This window comes from Equus caballus, chromosome 1 (assembly GCF_041296265.1).
Source record: "Equus caballus isolate H_3958 breed thoroughbred chromosome 1, TB-T2T, whole genome shotgun sequence".
Classification (NCBI taxonomy): domain Eukaryota; kingdom Metazoa; phylum Chordata; class Mammalia; order Perissodactyla; family Equidae; genus Equus; species Equus caballus.
The window spans coordinates 84,051,887-84,072,615 of record NC_091684.1 but is presented as its reverse complement, the minus strand read 5'-3'; the positions used below and the strand labels follow the sequence as shown (position 1 = coordinate 84,072,615).

The 20,729-nt window shown below is 40.4% G+C and overlaps 1 protein-coding gene across 11 annotated transcripts in view; it reads left to right on the top strand.

The window, feature by feature from the left end:
* The first annotated feature begins 13,462 nt into the window (after positions 1–13,462).
* CHRM3 (cholinergic receptor muscarinic 3) overlaps positions 13,463–20,729 on the top strand; it is a 453,733-nt gene continuing 446,466 nt past the window's right edge. For 6 of the 11 annotated variants that reach the window (XM_070263481.1, XM_070263628.1, XM_070263311.1 and 3 more), the window contains exon 1: positions 13,575–14,234. The gene's annotated coding sequence lies outside the window, so the exon portion shown is untranslated. Of the gene's footprint in view, positions 14,235–20,729 lie in introns of all 11 variants that reach the window. The other 5 variants (XM_070263878.1, XM_070263826.1, XM_023637166.2 and 2 more) reach the window with 4 other exon arrangements.

Genomic DNA, 20,729 nt, shown 5'->3' with positions numbered 1-20,729 from the left:
CCGTGTCCTAGGCTTACTGCTTTGCATCTATAACAACATATAATTTTTCAAGTTCGAGATTTAATATGCACACAGAAACTTGCACACATCATAATTGTGCAGTTTGATGAATTTTTACATATATAGTTACTTTGGTGACCACCATTCAGATCAAAACAGAATGTTATCATCACCAAGCAAATTTCTTCTTCTCCTTTCCTAGTAAATACTTCCCTCCAATCAAGTAACTACTACACCATAAATTAGCTTACTGTGTTCTTCATTGATTTGATTGCTAACTTAAAATAAATGTGTGGGTTTATTTACGGGATTTCTATTATTTCTCTCTTTTTTTCTAGTTTATTTTTTTAGGACATGATTTTTTTAGAGCATTTTTAGGTTACCATCAAAATTGAGGGGAAGGTACAAAGATTTCCAACTACCTCTTGCCCCCCCACTACATGCACAGCCTCCCCCATTATCAATATCCCCTACCAGAGTGGTACATTTTTTTATGATTGATAAGCCTACACCAAAACATCATAATCACCCAAAGTCCATAGTTTACATTACAGTTCACTCTTGGTGGTGTACATTCTATGGGTTTGGAAAAATGTATAAAGACATGTATCCATCATTATAGTATCATACAGAGTATTTTCACGGCTCTGCAAATCCTCTCTTCTCCACCTACTTATCCTTCCATCCCCTCCAACCTCTCGCAACAACTGGTCTTTTCACTGTCTCCATAATTTTGCCCTTTATTATGTCATATAGTTGGAATCATACAGTATATAGACTTTTCAGATTAGCTTCTTTTGCTTAGTAATATTCATTTAAATTTCCTTCATGTCTTTCCCTGTTTTGATAGCTCTTTTCCTTTTAGTGCTGAATGATATTTTACTGTCTGGATGTATGACAGTTTGCTGATTCATTCACCTACTGAAGGACATCTTGGTTGTGTCCAAGTTTTGGCAATTATGAATAAGCTTCTGTAAACGTCCATATGCAGGTTTTTCTGCAGATATATGTTTCCCACTCCTTTGAGCAAATATGGAAGAATGTGATTGCTGGATCGTATGGTAAGAGTCTGTTAAGTTTTGTAAGAAAATGCCAAACTATCTTCCAAAGTGGCTGTACCATTCTGCATTCTCACCACCAACTTATGAGAGTTCCTGTTGCTCCATATCCTCGTCAGCATTTGGTGTTGTCAGTGTTCTGGATTTTGGTCATTCTAATAAACATGCAAAGTTATCTCATCGTTGCTTCAATTTGCATTTCCCTGATGACACATGAAATGGAGCATCTTTTCATATGCTTATCTGCGATCTGTACATCTTCTTTTGTGAGGTGTCTGTTCAGGTCCTGGGCTCACTTTTTAATAGAGTTATTCTTATTGTTGAGTTTTAAGAGTTCTTTGTATATTTTGGATAACAGTCCTCTATCAGATATATCTTTTGCAAATATTTTCTCCCAGTCTGTGGCTTGTCATCTCATTCTCTTGACATTGTCTTTCACAGAGAAGATTTAAATTTTAATGAAGTTCCCCTTAGTTATTTCTTTTGTGGATCATGCTTTTGATGTTGTATCTAAAAATGCATTGCCATATTCAAGGGCATGTAGGTTTTCTCCTATGTTATCTTCTTGGAGTTTTATAGTTTTGCATTTTACATTTAGATCTGTGATCCATTTTGAGTTAATTTTTGTGAAAAGTATAAGATCTGTGTCTAGATTTGTTTCTTCACATAAGGATGCCAAGTTGTTCCAGCGCCATTTGTTGAAAAGACTATCTTTTCTCCATTGTATTGCCTTTGTTCCTTTGCCAAAGATTGACTGACTACATTTGTGGGGGTCTATTTCTAGGCTCTCTATTTCATTCCATTGATCTCTTTGTCTATTTTTCACCAATACCACACTATCTTGATTACTGTAGCTTTATAGAATGTATTGATGTTGGGTAATGTCAGCCCTACAACTTATTCTTCTCCATCAGTATTGTTTTGGCTATTCTGTGTCCTTTGTCTCTCCATGTAAACTTTAGAGCCCACATTGGTCTGCTTTCCTTTCCTTCTGCCAATACCACAATGTCTTGATTATTGCAGCTTTATAATAATTTGGAAATCTGGTAGTAAACCTATAAGTCTAATCTTATTGTTCTTCAATATTGTTTTAGCTACTCTAGTTCCCACACATTTACATAAAAATTTTAGAATCCGCTTATGAATTGATATACACACACATTGTAGGGATTTCTATTGGGATTGCATTGAAACTATACACCAATTTGAAGACATTCAGTATCTTAAAATGTTTAGCATTTGCATGGTAGAACTTTTTCTAAAAGACAGAAAACCTTCCTATATTCTTATATTTAAAGTATGTTTCTCATAAACAACAAAGAGTTGAGTATTTTTTTTATCCATTGTGAAAATATTTGTCTTTCAAGAGGTCATTTATATTTAATGTAATTAATAATACAGTTGATTTTTAAGTTACTTATCTTACTATTGTTTTATATTTGCTCCATCTGTACTTTGCTCATTTACTCCTCCTTTCCTGCCTTCTTTCACATCAACCAATATGGTTTATAATTCAGTTTTATCTTCTCTGCTATCTTCTTTATTATATCTATTGGTATCATTCTTTCACTGATTAAGCTAAAAACATTAACTTCCCTAATACGCTGTATCTTGAACCATTGCCAGATTCAAAAATCATATCTTTACCCTTTCCAGCTTATTGTTATTGTTATTAGATGTTTGACTTCAATATGTATTTTAAACTTCACAAGATTTTCTCATTATTTATACTTTAAACAGTTAGTAGTCTTTCATATCTTCTCACACATTTACCTTTTCTGGAGGTGTTTATTTTTGCTTACACTTCTGTGATTCAATCCAGGATCATTTTCCTTCACCTTGAAAATTATCCTTCAATAGATCTTGCAGTTTATGGTCAGCTGACATTGAATTCTCTCAGCTTTTGTTTGTCTGAGTGTGTCTTTTCCCACCTTCAGTCTTAGATTTTTTTCACTGAGTATACAGTTCCAGTTTGATAGGTATTTTGTTTGTTTTTCTTTCTTTCAGTCCTTTAAGTATGTCTTTCTATTATCTTCTTGCTACCAATATTTTTTGTTGAAGTAAGTGTTCATTTATATTGTTTGTCAAAGGTGATATTTCTTTTTCTTTTGGAAAGTTTTAACATTTTCTCTTTATCTTTGGTTTTCAGTAATTTGAATCTTATAGATCTAGCTAAGGTTTTCTTAGCTTATGTTTCACTGGGATTCTTGAATTTCTGGGTTGACATCTTTCGTCAGATATGGAAAGTTCTTACTCACTACTTCTTCAAATATTTCTTCTGGTCCTCTGTCTTCTTTCTGGATATTCTCTGTTGACTTGTACTTGAGGCCATCAGCCCTACCTTCTATTGTGCGCAGGTGGTTTTTAAGCCCATCTAATTATTTCTTGATTTACCAGTTCAAAAAGCTCATTTAATTCTTTTTTATAGAATATAAAAATCTGCTGAAATGCTCTATCATTTCATTCATTTTGCCCATTTTCAGGTGGTTTATTTAGTTTATTATTTATGTTATTTAAAAGTCCTTGTCTACTAATTCCAATATCTGCCTCATTTCTTGGTTTCTATCTATTGACTCTATTCTCTTTCTTCTTTCTTGTCATCAATCACTTTTTTCCTTCTTCCGTGTACATAAGTTCTTATTGCAGACTGCATTTATAGAGATTCTAGCTTATGGTTTCTTCCTCTAAGGAATTTTGAGTTGTGCTCTAGCAGAAAGTTAAATCATTAGTGGATCTCCTTAAACCCAAAGGCCTAGTTTCAGTTACATTAGAGCAAATCTGTTTCAGTTTTATTCTTTTTCCTAGGGCATCATTCTTACATCGAGAAAGTATCCTTCCAGGAGTCTTGACCAAATGTCCAAGGTGTTCACTAAGGTCTTTCCACTCTGGCTGGCTCAAACTTCAATATCTTCCCAGCATTGTGTGATTTCCAGAATCTGTACTCAAATTTGTACCTCTCAGCCACTATGCTCTATCAGGCCTCCAGAATCTTGCCCCAGGCACAGGTAGCCTAGGAGTCCAGCCAAGAAACTCAGGAGAAGTTCCACACAGATTTCTGGGATTTCCTCTCTGTGCCCTCCTCTCTGCCATTGTGTTGCCTCACTCCCTCCAAAATCCACTACCTTTGTAGCTGCAACTTCTCAAACTATGCATCTTCTGCCTATTAAGACTATTGCTTCCTGCTTGGTCTCAACTTCTCATTACTTCTTTTATTATTTTTTAAATTTTTTATTGTTATAACTGACATACATTATATTAGTCTCAGGTGTACAAGAAAATGCTTCGATATTTGTACATATTGCAAAACCATCACCACAATAATAATAAGTCTAGTTAACATCCATCACCATACATAGTTACAATTTTTTTTTCTTTTGATAGAACTCTTAAGATTTACTCTCTGATCTGAGCAACTTTCAAATATGCAATAGAGTGTTATTAACTGTAGTCGCCATGCTGTACATTACATGCCCTAGATTTATTTATTTTATAACTGGAAGTTGGTACCTTTTGACTCTTTTCACCCATTTCACCCACCCCCAAACGCTGCCTCTGACAACCACCTGTCTGTTCTCTGTATCTATGGCTTGATTTTTGTTTGTTTGTTTGTTTTAATTTTTTTAGATTCCACATATAAGTGAGATCATACAGTACTTGTCTTTCTCTGTCTGATTTGTTTCACTTAGTATAACGCCGTCAAGGTCCATCCATGTTGTTGCAGATGACAAGATTTCCTTCTTTTTTATAACTGAATAATTCCATTGTGTGTGTGTGTATATATATATGCATATATGTGTGTGTATATATGTGTATACATACATATACACAATACATATATATATATATGTATACCACACTTTCTTTATCCATTCACGCATCAGTAGGCACTTAGGTTGCTTCCGTGTCTTGGCCATTGTAAACAATGCTGCAGTGAACATTGGGGCACATATATCTTGGTGAGTTAGTGTTTTTATTTCCTTTGGATAAATATCCAGAAGTGAAATTGTTGGATCATATGGTAGTTCTATTTTAAATTTTTTGAGTAACCTCCATACAGTTTTCCATAGTGGCTTCAACAATTTACATTCCAACCAATAGTGCATAAGTGTTTCCTTTTCTCCACATTCTCATCAACATTTGTTATTTCTTGTCTTTTTTTGGGCTTTAGCTCCCCTAGTAGAGAGTTATATACTTTTAGTTGAGGGTCCTTCTAGCTGTGGCATGTGGGACGCCGCTTCAACATGGCCTGACGAGTGGTGCCATGTTCGTGCCCAGGATCCAAACCAGCGAAACCCTGGGCCGCCTAAGCTGAGCGTGTGAACTTAACCACTTGGTCATGGGGCTGGTCCCTTGTCTTTTTGATAACAGACATTCTAACATGTGTGAAATGATATCTCATTTTGGCTTTGATTTGAATTTCTCTGATGATAAATGATATTGAGCAATTTTTCATGTGTCTGTCGGCCATCTGTATGCCTTCTTTGGAAAAATGTCTATTCAGATTCTCTGCCTAGTTTTTAATTGGATTTTTTTTTTTTTTTTTTTTTTTTTTTGCTACTGAGTTGTATGAGTTCTTTATATATTTTGGATATTAACCCCTTATTAGATATATGATTAGCAAATACTTTCTCCCATTTAGTAGGTTGCCTTTTCATTTTGTTGATGGCTTCCTTTGCTGTGCAGAAGCTCTTTAGTTTGATGTAGTCCCAGTTGTTTATTTTTGCTTTTGATGCCTTTGTTCTTAATGTCAAATTAAAAAAATCACTGCCAAGACCAATGTCAAGTTTACTGCCTATGTTTTCTTCTGGGAGTTTTATGGTTTTAAGTCTTTCTTTCAAATGTTTGATCCACTTTGAGTTAATTTTTGTATATGGTGTGAGCTAGCAGTCTGGTTTCATTCTTTTGCACATGTCTATGCAGTTGGACTGTCCTTTCCACATTGCATATTCTTGGCTCGTTGTGTGTGTGTGTGTGTGTGTGTGTGAGGAAGATTGGCCCTGAGCTAACATCTGTTGCCAATCTTCCTCTTTTTGCTTGAGGAAGATTGTCACTGAGCTAACATCTGTGCCAATATTCCTCTATTTTATCTGGGATGATGCCACAGCTTAACAACTGGTGCTATGTCCATACCCACGATATGAACCTGAGAACCCTGAGCCACCAAAGCAGAGCACACGAATTTAAGCACTATGCCACCAGACTGGCTCCTATTCTTGGCTCTTTTGTTGTAAATTAATTCACCATATATGCATGGGCATATTTCTGGACTCTCTATTTTGTTCCGTTTATCTATATGTCTGTTTTTAAGCCAATACCACACTGTTTTCATACTATAGTCTTGTAATACAGTTTGAAATCAGGCAATGTGATGCTTCCAGCTTTGCTCTTCTTTCTCAAGACTGCTTTGGCTGTTCAGGGTCTTTGCTGTTCCATACAAATTTTAGAATTGTTCTATTTCTGTGAAAAATGCCACTGAAATTTTTATTGGGGTTGCATTGAATCTGTAGATTGCTTTGGGTAGTATGAATGATTTGGCAATATTAATTGTTCCAATCCATGATTAAGAACTATCTTTCCATTTACTTGTGTGTTCTTTAATTTCTTTCATCAGTGTCTTATAGTTTTCAGTTTACAGGTCTTTGATGAAAGGACTTGATTAAATTTATTCCCATGTATTTTATTCTTTCGATGCAATCTTAAATGGGCTTGCTTTCTTAAATTCTCTTTCTGATAGTACATTGTTAGAGTATAGAAATGCAAAATATTTCTGTATATTGACTTTGTATACCACAACTTTACTGAATTCTTTTATTAGCACTAACAGTTTTGGGGTGGATTCTTTAGGGTTTTCCAAACATAATACCATGTCATTTTCAAATACTAACAGTTTTACTTCTTCCTTTCCAATTTGGATAAGTTTTGTCTCATTTTCTTGCCTGATTGCTCTGGCTAGGACTTCCAATATTATGTTGAATAAAAGTGGTAAGTGTGGGCATCCTTGTCTTCTTCCAGGATTTAGAGTAAAAGCTTTCAGCTTTTCACTTTTGAATGTCATGTTTGCTGTGGGCTTGCCATATATAGCCTGTATTATGTTGAGGTACATTCCCTCTATACCCACTTTGTTGAAATTTTTTATCATAAATAGATGTTGTATTTTGTCAATGCTTTTCCTGCATCAGTTGAGATTATAATATGATTTTTATCCTTCATTTTGTTAATGTGATGTATGACTGATTCATTTGTGAATGTTGAATCATCCTTGCATACCCTGAGATAAATTCCACTTGATCCTTCTTGTGCGATCCTTTCAATGCATTGTTGAATTCAGTTTACTAATATTTGGTTGATGATTTTTGCATGTTCATCAGGGGTATTGGCCTATAGTTTTCTTTTCTTGTGGTATCTTTGTCTGGTTTTTGTATCACAGTAATGATGGCCTCATAAAATGAGTTTGGATGTGTTACCCATCCTTTATTTTTTTTGGAAAAATTTAAGAATTGGTATTAATTCTCCTTTGAATTTTTGGTAGAATTTACCAGTGAAGCCATCTGACCCTGTACTTTTGTTTGTATGGAGTTTTTAAATTACTGATTCAATCTCCTCACAAGTAATTGGTCTGTGTAGATTTTCTATTTCTTCATGATCCACTCTTGGTAGGTTATATGTTTCTAGGAATTTATCTATTTCTTCTAGGTTGTCCAATTTCTTAGCATATAATTGTTTGTAGTAGTCTCTTATAACCCTTTATTTTTCTGTGGTATCGGTTGTAACATCTCCTCTTTCATTTCAGATTTTATTTATTTGACCCCTCACCCTTTTCTTCTTGGTGAGTACAGCTTAAGATTTGCCTATTTTGTTTATCACTTCAGAAAACAAACTCTTAGTTTAATTTATCTTTTTTGTTGTCTTTTTAGTCTCTGTTCCCTTGATTTCCCCTCTGATCTTTGTTCTCTTCTTCCTTCTACCAGCTTTGGGTACTGTTTGTTCTTTCTTTTTTTCTAGTTCCTTGAGATGTAAAGTTAGGCAGTTTACCTTTACCAGTAAGATTTATATTTCCATACATTTTCTTGTTACTAATTATCACCCTTTCTTTCCAGTTTAAAGAAGACCCTGTAACATTTCTTGTAAGGCTGGTTTAGTGGTGATGAACTCCTTTAGCTTTTGCTTATCTGAAAAACTCTTTATTTTTCCTTCAATTCTGAATGATAACTTTGCAGGATAAAGGATTCTTTATCGGAAATTTTTTTCTTTTAGCACTTTGAATATATCATGTCACTCCCTTCTGGCCAGCAAAGCTGTCTAAGCAGCCTATTTTTTTTCCACTTTTTTAATTTTCAGTTTTTGGTGAGGAAGATTGTCCCTGAGCTAACATTTGTGCCAATCTTCCTCTATTTTGCATGTGGGATGCTGCCAAAGCATGGCTTGATGAGTGGTGTGTAGGTCCATGCCTGGGATCTCAACCCATGAACCCCAGGCTGCTGAAGTGGAGTGCGTGAACTTCACCTCTACAGCACCAAGCTGGCTCCCTATTTTATTTTTAATAGCTCCCAGCAGTTGAAGGTGCACCAAGACCAATCGGGGTCCCAAACAGAAGGATCTCAGTCAGCACCTAGATTCAAGCTGAGTGGAAATGAGACCCTCAGATAGCAGCTTTTACTTTTTTTATTTTCAGGAAAATTAGCCCTGAGCTAACTGCTGCCAATCCTCCTCTTTTTGCTGAGGAAGACTGGCCCTGAACTAACATCCGTGCCCATCTTCATCTACTTTATATGTGGGACGCCTACCACAGTATGGCTTGCCAAGAAGTGCCATGTCCACACCCGGGATCTGACCTGGTGAACCCCAGGCCACTGAAGCAGAACGTGTGAACTTTGCTGCGCCACCAGGCCGGCCCCCAGATAGCAGCTTTTAAAGAGTGCAAATTTATACAGTCCTATGGGACTACAAGTGTAAGCTCCACTGGTCCCCAGAGCCAGGTGATCAAGAGGTGTTCCCTGGACAGCAGTCGCAAAAATTGGGGCTCTAGATGAGTGTCCAAGCTCCTTTCTGGGAGATACAGGTGAGCTATAGCAAGGCAGAGGAAGAGTGCAAAGATGGCATCCCCTGGCCTACATCCCCTGAGCATACCTCCGTAGCCTGCCCCTCAAGCTGAAGCTCTGGGACTAGCAAATAGGCCTTTTCAGGGAAAGGCTACGGGTGTGTTTCAGCCTGCTACCTGTGCATTGCCCTGGGGGTGGCAACCTGCCAAGAACTGTCTCCACAATTGTTACAGTCCCATGGAATGCGGGAACACAAGCCCCACTGGCCATCAGAGCCAGGTGATTAGGGTACTCCCTGAGTGGCAGCAGCAAAACCCAGATGTAAAAACTGGAGTAATCAGACACTATAAGATGTCCCCTCTGAGAGATGCTTATACTTCGGAGTGCAGCAGAGAAAGAGCATGAAGATAGCACCTGCCCTCTGAGGTCTCAGGAAAGTTTAGAGTCTTCCCTTCCATGTGTGATTAATTAGAAGCCTGCCCCTCAGGCTGTGGCTGTGGTGATAAGCTAATAGGCTTCTTTCAAGGAAAGATTGAGCTCCTGGGTCTGTTGCTTCTTGCTGCATCCTGGGTGTAGTTGCTGTTTAAGACCTCTTTCTCCATCGGTTACAGCCCTAGGGGACCCATGAGTGTAAGCCCTGCTGGCCACCAGAGCTAGGCGATGTGGGTGTCCTCTGGCAGCAGCTGCAAAAATCAGGGCACCAGAGAAGGGCATAGACTCCTTTCTGTCAGATACCAGCAAGCTGGAGCGAGGCAGAGGGAGAACGCAGACTATAGCCAACAGCCTCCTTTCCCTGAGAGCAGCTTCAGAGGCCCCTGTAAGCACGTCAGACCAGAAGCCTGCTCTTCAGGCCAAAGCCCCTGGATAAGCAAATAGGCTTCTTTCGCAGAAAGACTAGAGTGTGTTTCCATCTGCTGTCTGTGCAGAGCCCTGGGAGTGGTGGTTTGCCAAGAACTGTCTCTCTGATTGTTATGGTCCCACAGAACCCAGTAATGCAAGCTCTCTTGGTCTCCAGAGCCAGGCCATCAAGGGGCATACCCTCAGTGGCAGATGCAAAAAGCAGGTCACCTAATGAAAAACCAAGGCACCAGAGGCGTGTCGAAGCTCCCCTCTGGGAGATACTGGCACTCTGGAGCACCAGAGGGAGAGGCCGAGGGAGAGAGCAAATAAGTCACCCACTTGCTGAAGTGGGGCAGAGGAAGAATGCGAAGATGGTACCTGCCAAAAAAAGGAAAAAGAAACAAAAGGAAAAAAAGGAAAGAAAAAAGAAAACAAAGGGGAAAGAAAAAGAAAAAAAAGATGGCGCCCACTGGGCAAGGAAGAGGGATGACCCGGAAGAGGGTGCCTGCAGCTGGAACATAAACATGGCACCTGAAGAAAAGGAAAAAATTAAATGTCACCTGCCAGCTTTAGCAAAGCAGAGGGAGAGCAGGAAGATGGTGCCCAGGAGCCTCCTCCCCAAAGAGTATCCTGGCAGGCCCCTGCCGCATAGACCAATGCTGTAAAATTAAGAAATGAGTCTCTTTGACATAAAGTCTGGGCACTTTTCAAAGGGCTGCTTCCTCACTGGACGTGGGGAATGGGGAAGCCTGCACAGGTCTTTTAAGAGTCATTTCTCAGATTGCCACAGCCTAGTGGTTATTGTGGGTGCAAGGCCCCCATTGGTCTTCAAAGCCAGATGATGTGGGGTCTCTTCTCTCAGGTGCTACTCTTAAAGTTGGGGTGCCCAATGTGGGGTACAAATCCCGAAGTGAGAAGCTCTGCAGTGGAAGTTCCCTCCGGATGGTGCGACGCAGTGCTGGTGGTGGGGTTTATGATGAAGGTTGTGTCTCAGCCTTTCCTTTCTTCTTTGCCCAATGTGAAGGGGTTCCTCCATCAGTTTTTAGGGTTTTTTTCAGAGGAAATTTTTCCACATATGGTAGCAGAGGTCAGTGTTTCCACATCTGGCCATCTTGACCTGGAACCCCCAGGCCTCCTGCTGGAAAAATAGCCCCTAGGAAAAAAATCTGTAGGAATGGGCTCCTCATCTGCCTCCTCTTACTCAAATATTGCAGCCCCGTGTTGATTACTCTTGGTAACTGAAAATGTAGTTCTATATATTTTCTCCAGGTTTTGTATTTATTTTATCATAAAAGAGTAAGTATGCTATTAGCTGTCCTGTCCATTACCAAAGTCTCATTTAATAATGGAATAAGTGAATAAATTCTGTGCTTACTTAAAAAAAAAAACTAACATGCAGGATTTCAAAATGTATTTTATCTCTAGTTTATCTCCTTTGTTTTAGATCAATATCCAAGTAAGGTCTCTTTGGATTCTGACTTTGGCATCTTATAAATTAGCCCTGCCCCTACTTTGGCTCATTCTCAAACCTAATAAGTATTCCTATTATATTTTCCTGTTCAATATAATTTGATAAATCTGCTGAACAATAGGGCACCAAGCTCAGAATCAAACACCTTACTCTAATTCAGCATGAATCAACTTACAAGACACTTGGGAAAATTCTGCACAAATCGTTAGTTTTTAATTTGTTCAATATTAACATACAAAATATATTTACCTTGTCCATAAAGATAGTGGGAAGATTGGCTGGAATCAGGAAACGCCATATATATGTGTTTAATGGCTACTTACAAAGAGAAATGAAGTTAGCCTGGTGAGATACTTATACTAAATTATAGTTGTTTCTTTTTTTCCTGACTACTGACAAATTACTCATTTCATGATCTTCTCTAGAATATTTCCAGGGATCCATCTCAAACTTAATCACTGTATAGATAACAGAACCTACCTTTTTTTAAAAAAAAGCTAGAAAATTTCTGTATGCCCATTCTTCGGGCCCCTTGTCTGTTGTTTATGGATTTACCAAATATGATGAAAGATACCCCTGTTCCCACAGGCAAATAGCAATTTTATACAATAGGAAAGATATGTTAAATTTGAATTCAAAATCTGCTTACTAGCTATGTAATGGGCAATTAGTCCTTTAAATTTTTGTCCTTCTTTATTAAATGGGGATAAAATACCTGTCTGAATATTTCTTTTGAAGATTAGGGAAATATCTGAAGGCAACTATTATATTTCTATCTGAGAGCATCCAAACAAGATGGCTACTGTATTAATATTATTATTACCATTCCAGTATTCTGCGTGTAATTCACCTAAGCTTGGATATTTGAATTTAAATAGCCACATGCTTTCTCACTAGCTTTTTTCCAATTATGACCTTAACTCTCTCTAAGCAATGTTTAGTCTGTTCTGTCCTAAAGAGTGTTCTATCTAGAAGAAAATATGTAGACTCAGAAAGGAATTTATATACTTACATTTCTCTCTTCTTTTAACATTACTTATTTTCTCAAAGAAGAGCTACATTTTCCTGTTTATTTTCTTGCTCCAAATAGAATTAACAAAATCATTTTACCTGTTTTAATATTGTTGAAAATTTCATTTCATCCTCTGCTTTTTTGTGCTTTCTTTTTTTCAGTGTTACCACTATTGTCTTTGTCCTTCCTTGTGGGATTCTCCTATAATCCTTACTTGAGTTTTTAAAAACCTTTAGAGTGCTGAGGAGCGGCCTCAGTGGGATCTTTGCAACTTTGGCATCTTCCTACTTTTTCCTTCTTTAGTTAGCTGAAGGAGTATGGTAAGAAATGTATCCTTCCCTCCATTCCTTGCTGCTTGCTTGCTTTTTCTTTTTCTTTCCTTCTTTCTTTCTCTCTCTCTCTCCCTCTCTCCCTCCTGCTCTCTCTCTTTCTTTCTTTCATTGTTTCTTTCCTTCCTCCCTTCTTTCTTTCCTTCCTTCGTTCTGTCTCTTTTTTAGCTTCTCACTTCTCTGAATTAGATATGAAATTTAAAAATCTAGCAAGCAAGCTCATATCTTTTATTTTCTGATTCAAAAAAATGTGTGTGCGTGTGTGTGTGTGCGCGCGCGCGCCTGAGCCTTTTTCACGTATGTTCTTCCCATTTACTCCTAAGGGGTGAACTTCAAGGAGGAAAAGCCAAGATGTCCTCTCTCTACTACAGTTCTGCATGAAGAGACTCTCCCTAAATGTCAAAAGATAAAGGCATCAGGCTGCTCTCTAGGGAAAGGTTTTCAGAGGAGTCATGTATTTTAACTCAGCTGGGGTTCTTTCACCAATAAGTTGTGCCCAGGAATCTATTTCCTTCCAATTCTCCTAAGCAGCCCAAGCAAACTGATTTAGAAGAGAACACAACTAATCAACAAAATTTGTCCTTGAAGCACGGGGCCACAATTTAGGGACACGTGTGGCCGGGATAAGAGGGTGAGTCTCCTGCCTTCAGCGAGCCCACCCAGGGGGCACGCAGGGGTCTCCCACAGCTCGGTTCCCTCACCCCCTGCCAGGCACAGAACGCCAAGCAGAGTCAGCACGAGGGAATTGAGCGAAGCGCCAGCAGGGCAACTGGGCATGCTCAGCAGCCAGGCAGGTTTGGGGCTCAACTAGGCAGCTTGTGCATTACACCAGTGCTCGCAGCCCGCGGAGGAGGAGGAGGAGCGGAGGAGGAAGGGGAGGAGGAGCGGCGAGCAGTGGCCACGACCGCCACCACCAGGCAGAGGAAGAGTTCGTGGAGGAGGAAAAGACCCTCCTCCCACTCGGAGCGCCTTGTGTCTGCTTTTGGAAAAAAAGAATACAAGATAAAAGGAGGAGACGGAAAGACGAAGGAGGAAAAAAAGTGACAGGGGAGACAGAGAAAAAAGGACGTGAACAGAAAGGGCCAGAGCGTGCAGGGAGCCGCAGGCGCGGGGGCGGCAGTGCGGGGCCCGAGCGCTGCCGTTTGGGCAGGTGCCGCGGCCACTGCCCGGAGGCGGCATGTGACGCGCGGTCGCAGCTGCCCGCGGGCGGAGCGCTCTCGGACCCGGGAGCGCACACCGTGGGGCAAACCGGTGCCATCCCGGATCCCCACGCTCCTCGTCAGTTCGCCTGGGCGGCAGCAGCGCTTTTGGGAAGACGAGCGATGAACCGAAGCGCGGCTCCGGGCACCGGCGCGCAGTCTTAGCACTCTCGCTCCCTGATCGCCGAGCAGGAGGCGACGAAGGGACGGTGGACCGGGCGCGCCCCGCGCATCAGGGAGGCTCAGACGACCAGCGTGGGACTGCCACCTGGAGCGCAGCGGCCAGGTAAGGACTGCGCCCGCCACCGGGGCGCTGGGCAAAGCGCGTGGCAGAGCGGCTGACCTGGTTTCTCGCCTTATCGCGTTGCAAAAGGAGGAAAAAGTTTTCAGCGCGGATAAGAAATGTCTTTGCTTTGGGGAGTTTAAAGATGGTACTGGGGAAGGAGGAAAGAGCTGGTCTGTCTATTTGCTGGGGGACTTGAACCTGGCGAGAGCGCGATCTGGCGCCGAGTTAGAGCTCTGGGACTGAGGGTGGGGAATGCCGAGGTGACACCAAGAGCCGGGAAAGAGATGGGAATAATAGGAATGGTGGCCAGGAGACAGCCTGGGACGCCCCACCCGGCTCTCCCCCAAGGCAGGATCCGAGGCACGAAGTGTCCGGACTAGAGGACCTGCTCGGCTTGGTGTGTTTCTGCGCGTGCAGGTTCCCCCATTTGATTTCCTAACGCTTTTAAGGAGGCTAAAGCAGACACCCGCCAAGCTCGCCCTGGGGTCGCCTGTTCTGATTGCATTTCAGGGGCGAAAAGACAAAATTTGCACTTCGTGTAACATCTGGGCAAGGGTAGCGAAGGTACGTAGCCCGGGTGGGTGCGCGTCTTAACTGACCCAGGGAGAGTCAACACTCTTGGAGCGGCAACGCTGGACTGCGCCGGATCTGGATCTCCTATTTGGAGCCCTCCCCCAGCACAGCCTCCTTCCAGCTGGGCTAATGTCTGCGTGTTTTTAAACGCCGGGGGCAGAGGGACAGTTGACTCGAGCAGCAAAATTCACTTGTCTGATTAGCGCTGTGCATGTTGGAATTGCGATCCTGTTATGCGTGCGTGTGCGTATGTGTGACTCTCCCAGCACGCAGGTTGGAAGTGGTAGAGGAAGCAAAGGTTTGAGAATTGCATCCATATGGACAGATTTCAAGAATGCAAACATTCTTTTGTCTGCAAGTGTTATTTGAACCTGTCCAATGGCTCTAAGAACATATTTTCCTCCCGCTGTCCGTACTTGCAATGTCAAAGTATGGCTCTCCTTAGGAGGTAAATGTATTTATCAGAGCGTTTATGTTGTTAAGGACACTGGTTATTTCACTGTATGTTTTGCACAGACCTTTTATGTCTCTCTTGGCCTCTGAGTTCCAACAAAACAGATAGCCTAAGCCCCCATTTTGGGTCTTTCAGCTTACTATTTGAAAAATAATCTTGTTTAAAGAGTGTATTTGTTGATTATGTAGTCCCAAATTTTATATTGTAAGATGATTATATTGCATGAAACATTCATCACTATTTCCTAGGTTTAAAACAATGCCCCTGTATTTACTTAAAGAGGGAGACCCTGCCTAGGAATATACACTTCAGAAAGGGGAGAGCAAACCTAGAACAAATACATGCAGGTAGACAGGATTGTGGCGGTAGCATATCAATAAGAAACACTGAGGTCTTTCTGCTCCACATGTGGTGGGGTAGATGTGGCATTGGGTGCATCCTCTTCTTATAGGAGCTGGTAGTGCAAAGCATACATGGAACATGCCTGCCTCTCCAGTATGTATTCAATATGTGCGGAAATGTGGGAGATCGTCCGCTCCTTTCATTGAATAACTTATCTTTAGACTTTGATTACATACTTTGTTTCAGTTAGCTTAATATATAATGAGCTATTGTTGAGTTAGAAAGCATGTTCTTTTTGAAATGGGTTTCCATATGGAAATATAACTTTAGCTTAAATTACTAATTTAAAATTAATTACATTGCAGGTCGGATTTAGTCTGTTTCTGTAGGCTGGAGGGGTGCTATGAGATTGAATTTAACATGGAAATAGCAGTGTCGAAATACCTTTTTTTAAATAACAGCAAGTATTTATTCAAATGAACTTAGTTTAAAAAAATGAGCTAAGTAGATTTTGAAAAAATCTTTGACAGTGTATATCTTTTGCATGAAAAATATTGCAAAAGAAAAGTGTAATTTGGGAAAAGGGAAAGCATGTGTGGAATTGGTCAGGATTTAGAGAAAGATTGAGTGTTATAACAATAAGAGCAGTTCTGCACCCAACTTAGTTTAAACTTATTAAGGAAACTTTCCTTTAAAGTTTAGAGAAATGTATGGATATACATTATCTTATTTTTCTTCCTGGGAAAAAAGTAAAATATCACTTCAAAAGTATTTATTTCTGAAGATTATTTCGGCATACGTAAAAGTTTTTTAGGGTATACCTTCTCATTTTCTTTTCCTTAAAAGGCAAATGATTTATTTTCTTACAAGAAGAAAATCTGTACATGATTTTAAACTACAGTGTGTGAAAATATAAATTTCTTTTAGTGACACTTTAGCTGTTAATTGCAGGCAACCTGTTGAAAAATGAGCCTGGAAAAAAATGTGAAATTCACAGAACTAAACTATCTTGGATCCACACCAGTAAATTGAATAGACAGAAAATTATACGCTATGATTAAAAGCAAAGTTGCCTTGTGTATTTGCAAATTATAAAGTAATAAATGTTTTCAGATCTTTACCTAAAATTTCCTCTATCATTTCCCGAGCCAACATATTGTTCTTGCCTAATAAACTTGTTAACATTGGCAGAATTAGTTGCTTACTCCTAAATGGCCTGGACGTTGTCAGTGTAACTATTAAGAAACTGGGTCTTGTTTGCAACGCAGGGAAGTTTATATTGGGAACAGCTGTGGTGTAGTGGCACTTCAGATAGATGAATGAACTGTGAATCATAGCAAGATGGAGGCTCTGATCGGTATGCAGACAGATGCATCTGTCCTTCACTTATGGAACCTAATTTTATATCATAATAGATTATGACTAATAGTATTATCCTCGCATTGTGGTTTTGAAGTATCAGTGAGTAACTGGAAATGTTTTATTGTATACAATATGTTTGTGAATTTAAAATACATTTTTCTTACAGAAGAATATCAAACAGGCATATACAGCTCCAATTAAAAATTAATCAAATGCCTCCACCAAGGTTATTTTTTAAAAGTTACTCAGCATAATGAAATGTGCCTTATGCTTAATCCTTGATTGCAGCGCATCCCTGGATGTGATGGCCGAGAAAGTTCGCAAAATTTTTCACCCGTCGGTCTCATTTAGTCCAGTGGACTCCTCATCCTGGTGATTAGTCTTCACAGAACTTTGGGATAGAATTTCAACCTCAGTGGAAAGTGTTGATTTTAGGGGAAAAATGTGAAGAGATCATCTAATGAATTTGACAGGAGGCAAAGCCAGTCAAATTGAAAGTTAATTTCTTATATCTGACAAACTCTATGTTCTCCATTAAGGAAATGGTTTTTGTTCAAATCTAATTCAAAGTACACACCTTGCATCCTAAATCACAGTCACTTCTCCCTCCAGCAGCACTCCTCAGAAAGGCTGGGCAGGGGCAAAAAGTGCCTAGTCAGTTGTAAACCCAGCATCTGGACTTCTCCATTCCCTGAAGATTGTGTATCCTGGGCAGTATAGATCTGCATTAGCATTGTCGTCACACAAAGAAATCAACACCCTTTTGTTCTAAGGAAGTTATTGAAAATGTTGAATCACCATCTGTATTCCTTCCTTGAGCATTTCTTTCCCAGCGTACAAATGGAGATGATGGCAGTTGCCCTGTCCGCAGTGTAGAGTGGTTTTGAATGTCGAGAGGCATGATGCCTGTGAAAGTGCTTTGTGAACAATCTGTAAAGCACTCTAAAATGCAGTGCACGATTTGAACCTACACCCACCTTAATATTCCTTGACACAGAGCACGGAGAGCAGCATGTAGGTGTCCCTGTGGCTCAGTAATTGGCTGCTGTGTGTTCCTTTTTGTCCAGAAGATTTGGCAGCTTGTAGATGCCCCAGCCCCTGGCAGGCTCTCCCCTTGAGGCTGGCGATTCTGTTCTCCCACCTGTTGGAACTTCCTGCCCATATGCTCCTGGAGGCCAAGTCCTCTGGCTGGCGTGCACCTTCTCAGACTTCCTCTGCTAAGGCTGCAGCTCGCCACATTGACACTGACCCGGGATCCAATGGTGATGACAGCAAGCCAACAGAGGGAATATTTGAGCTGCTGCCATCTTCTTCTCACCAATTCTGCCAGCTCATCCTGAAACCAGCTAGAATATGAACACTTTGAGGAGAAACACTGGAAAAAAAAATGACTAAATATGATTAGACAAACAGTAGTTGGCAATGCATTGTGGGCTTTGAGCTCTTGCCTTCACCAGCCCATGCAGAGACCCGAGGGCTGGACTTACTGATTTGTCAACCAGTGCACTCCACAGAAGAACGGAGTCTGAGATGGGTTTACCTGCCCTAACCCTAGTGAACTCTAGCAATTTCCATGCCCAGCTAGCCTCAGTTTCTCTACCTCTTGTCATATTTGCCATTTTATAAGACTAGGCTTCTCTCATGTTTTCAATTTGCATTTTTAATACTAGATTAAAGTCCTGCCTGGAAAGACTTAGCTGTGACCTTGACAGTTAGCCTCACCCTTGCCAGGAACTTCTCTCCAGGAGCAAGACTCTATTCTTTCTCTTCTCGGGCTCTGATGCAACCCTGAAGTGGACAAACCCCTGGACCCAAGGCACAGCCACCCTCCTGACAATGTATCATTTCTGCCTGGGGACTTGTGCTGCCAAGTTCCACTTGACAAATAAAATCTCCTTGTGTGCCATTGTTAGCAGGATCAAATCTCACTTCTTCACACTCCTCCTGGCGACTGTAATTTGAGCTGCTGACTCTCCACCACAGAATTAATCCTTCATTAGGTCATTTGTTCTAGCTGAGCCTTAGCTTATTTCCTGTCCCCAGTGTTCCCTTGAGATTGGGCAAGCCAGCTGAGCCATGACATGTTCTAACTCCCTGGTTAACCCTACTGCAGGAAGTGGTGCTAGTATAGACATCCTGGGTCAGGCAGGATATCCTTCAACTACTGCTGTTGAGATAAAATTCAGGAGAGGTTAAACTAAGTAAAATATTACCAGCCTGTTTCAGAAAGGATGGGGCTGCCAGATGTCTACTGCAAAGGACCTGGCATTTATGGTTATGAGATGCTTTGATGTTCTTCTACTGAAATCTTCTAATTTATCACAGGTAGCTGTAGCCTTGGAATTAGATTCATATAGAAATATCCTGTCAGTAAGCTGTAGGAAAAGGGATCCGCTGTCCATATTCTTTTGAACTTATCACTTTGGAGTAGATTACCCCACTAGAATTGCCCGTGGGACCCAGTCTGGAAAGAAACCTAGTTACTACTTACCTGAGCGCCACTCTTGCCCATAGCCATTTGAAGTTCCATCCGGCTAGCTTTCACCTCCAGTGGACCAAAATCCAGTAGTATTTTGCAGACCCCAAGAATCCATATAAATTTCAAGTATTATTGGGTTCTGTGCATCTTTCTCTTTCTCTCTCTCTCTGTATATTATTATATATGCATATTAATTTAAAAGTGTTATTGAACGCAGTGACTTTTGGGGATTTTCAATTTTTTGTTCAAAATGGTCTAAAAGCACAATTTCTTTCATGTGGAGATCCCTCAAATTATTTGCATTGAAAAGAAATTCTCATACGTGAAATGGGTACAAAGATCCTCCCATCTTCTTTGCATGTGATTTTTCACATGCATAGTAACACATGTCATGTGCATTATCTTGTGGGAAGGGAGGCATGAAGGGAATCTGGAATTGTTGCAGTGTTCCTTGATATGGAACATTCTCCTTTCTTCCCTCCTTATCCCCAAATCCTTCTCATCACACAAGAACCAGCCAACCTTTTTCAGCTTTCCTTGAGTGCAGCTATCACTCTGCTTTCCCTGTGATGAATTATTTTAAGCCCCTTACATCATTTAACTATATGAAACTGACAACTTATCTCAGCACCTACAAGCTGCATGTCCCTCCTCTGATGGGTGTACTCACTATCTTTAATACTAAATTTGACAGTCAAGGATAGCCCAGGTAGTATTTAGGATTCTCTCCAAAGAAGTTAACTTCATGAAAGTATATGGTAGGCAAATTTTAATAAATACTTACTTGAGTAGAATAAGTCTATCTGCCTATCTGTTAATCTGTCTATCTCTGCTTTTCACTTATACACGTGGCTGTCTATCTCTGGGGTAACTCTTTCTGTCAGAGTTGTCTAATGTGCCAGGCACCGAGGACATTCTTTTTCGGATACACAGGAGGATGAGTCCAAGGCTCTGCCTTCGAGGAATATATGCTCAGCATCAGATGAGAGCAGCCAGCTCAAGAAACCTCAGAGTTATAAGGTAATGTTAGATGTTGTATTAGGTTCCTAAGGCTTAAAACAACAGAAATGTATTCTCTCACAATTCTGGAGACCAGAAGTCTGAAATTGTTGGCAGGCTTACACTCTCTCTAAAGACTTGAGGGCAGAAGCCTTCCTTTCCCCATAGCTTGCCTTGTGACTGCCTCCAGTCTCTGCCTCTGTAGTCAGAATGTCTCCTTCTTTTCTGTGTGTCGCCTCCTCTGTGTATCTGTCTGATAAGGATACATGAGATTGCATTTAAGGCC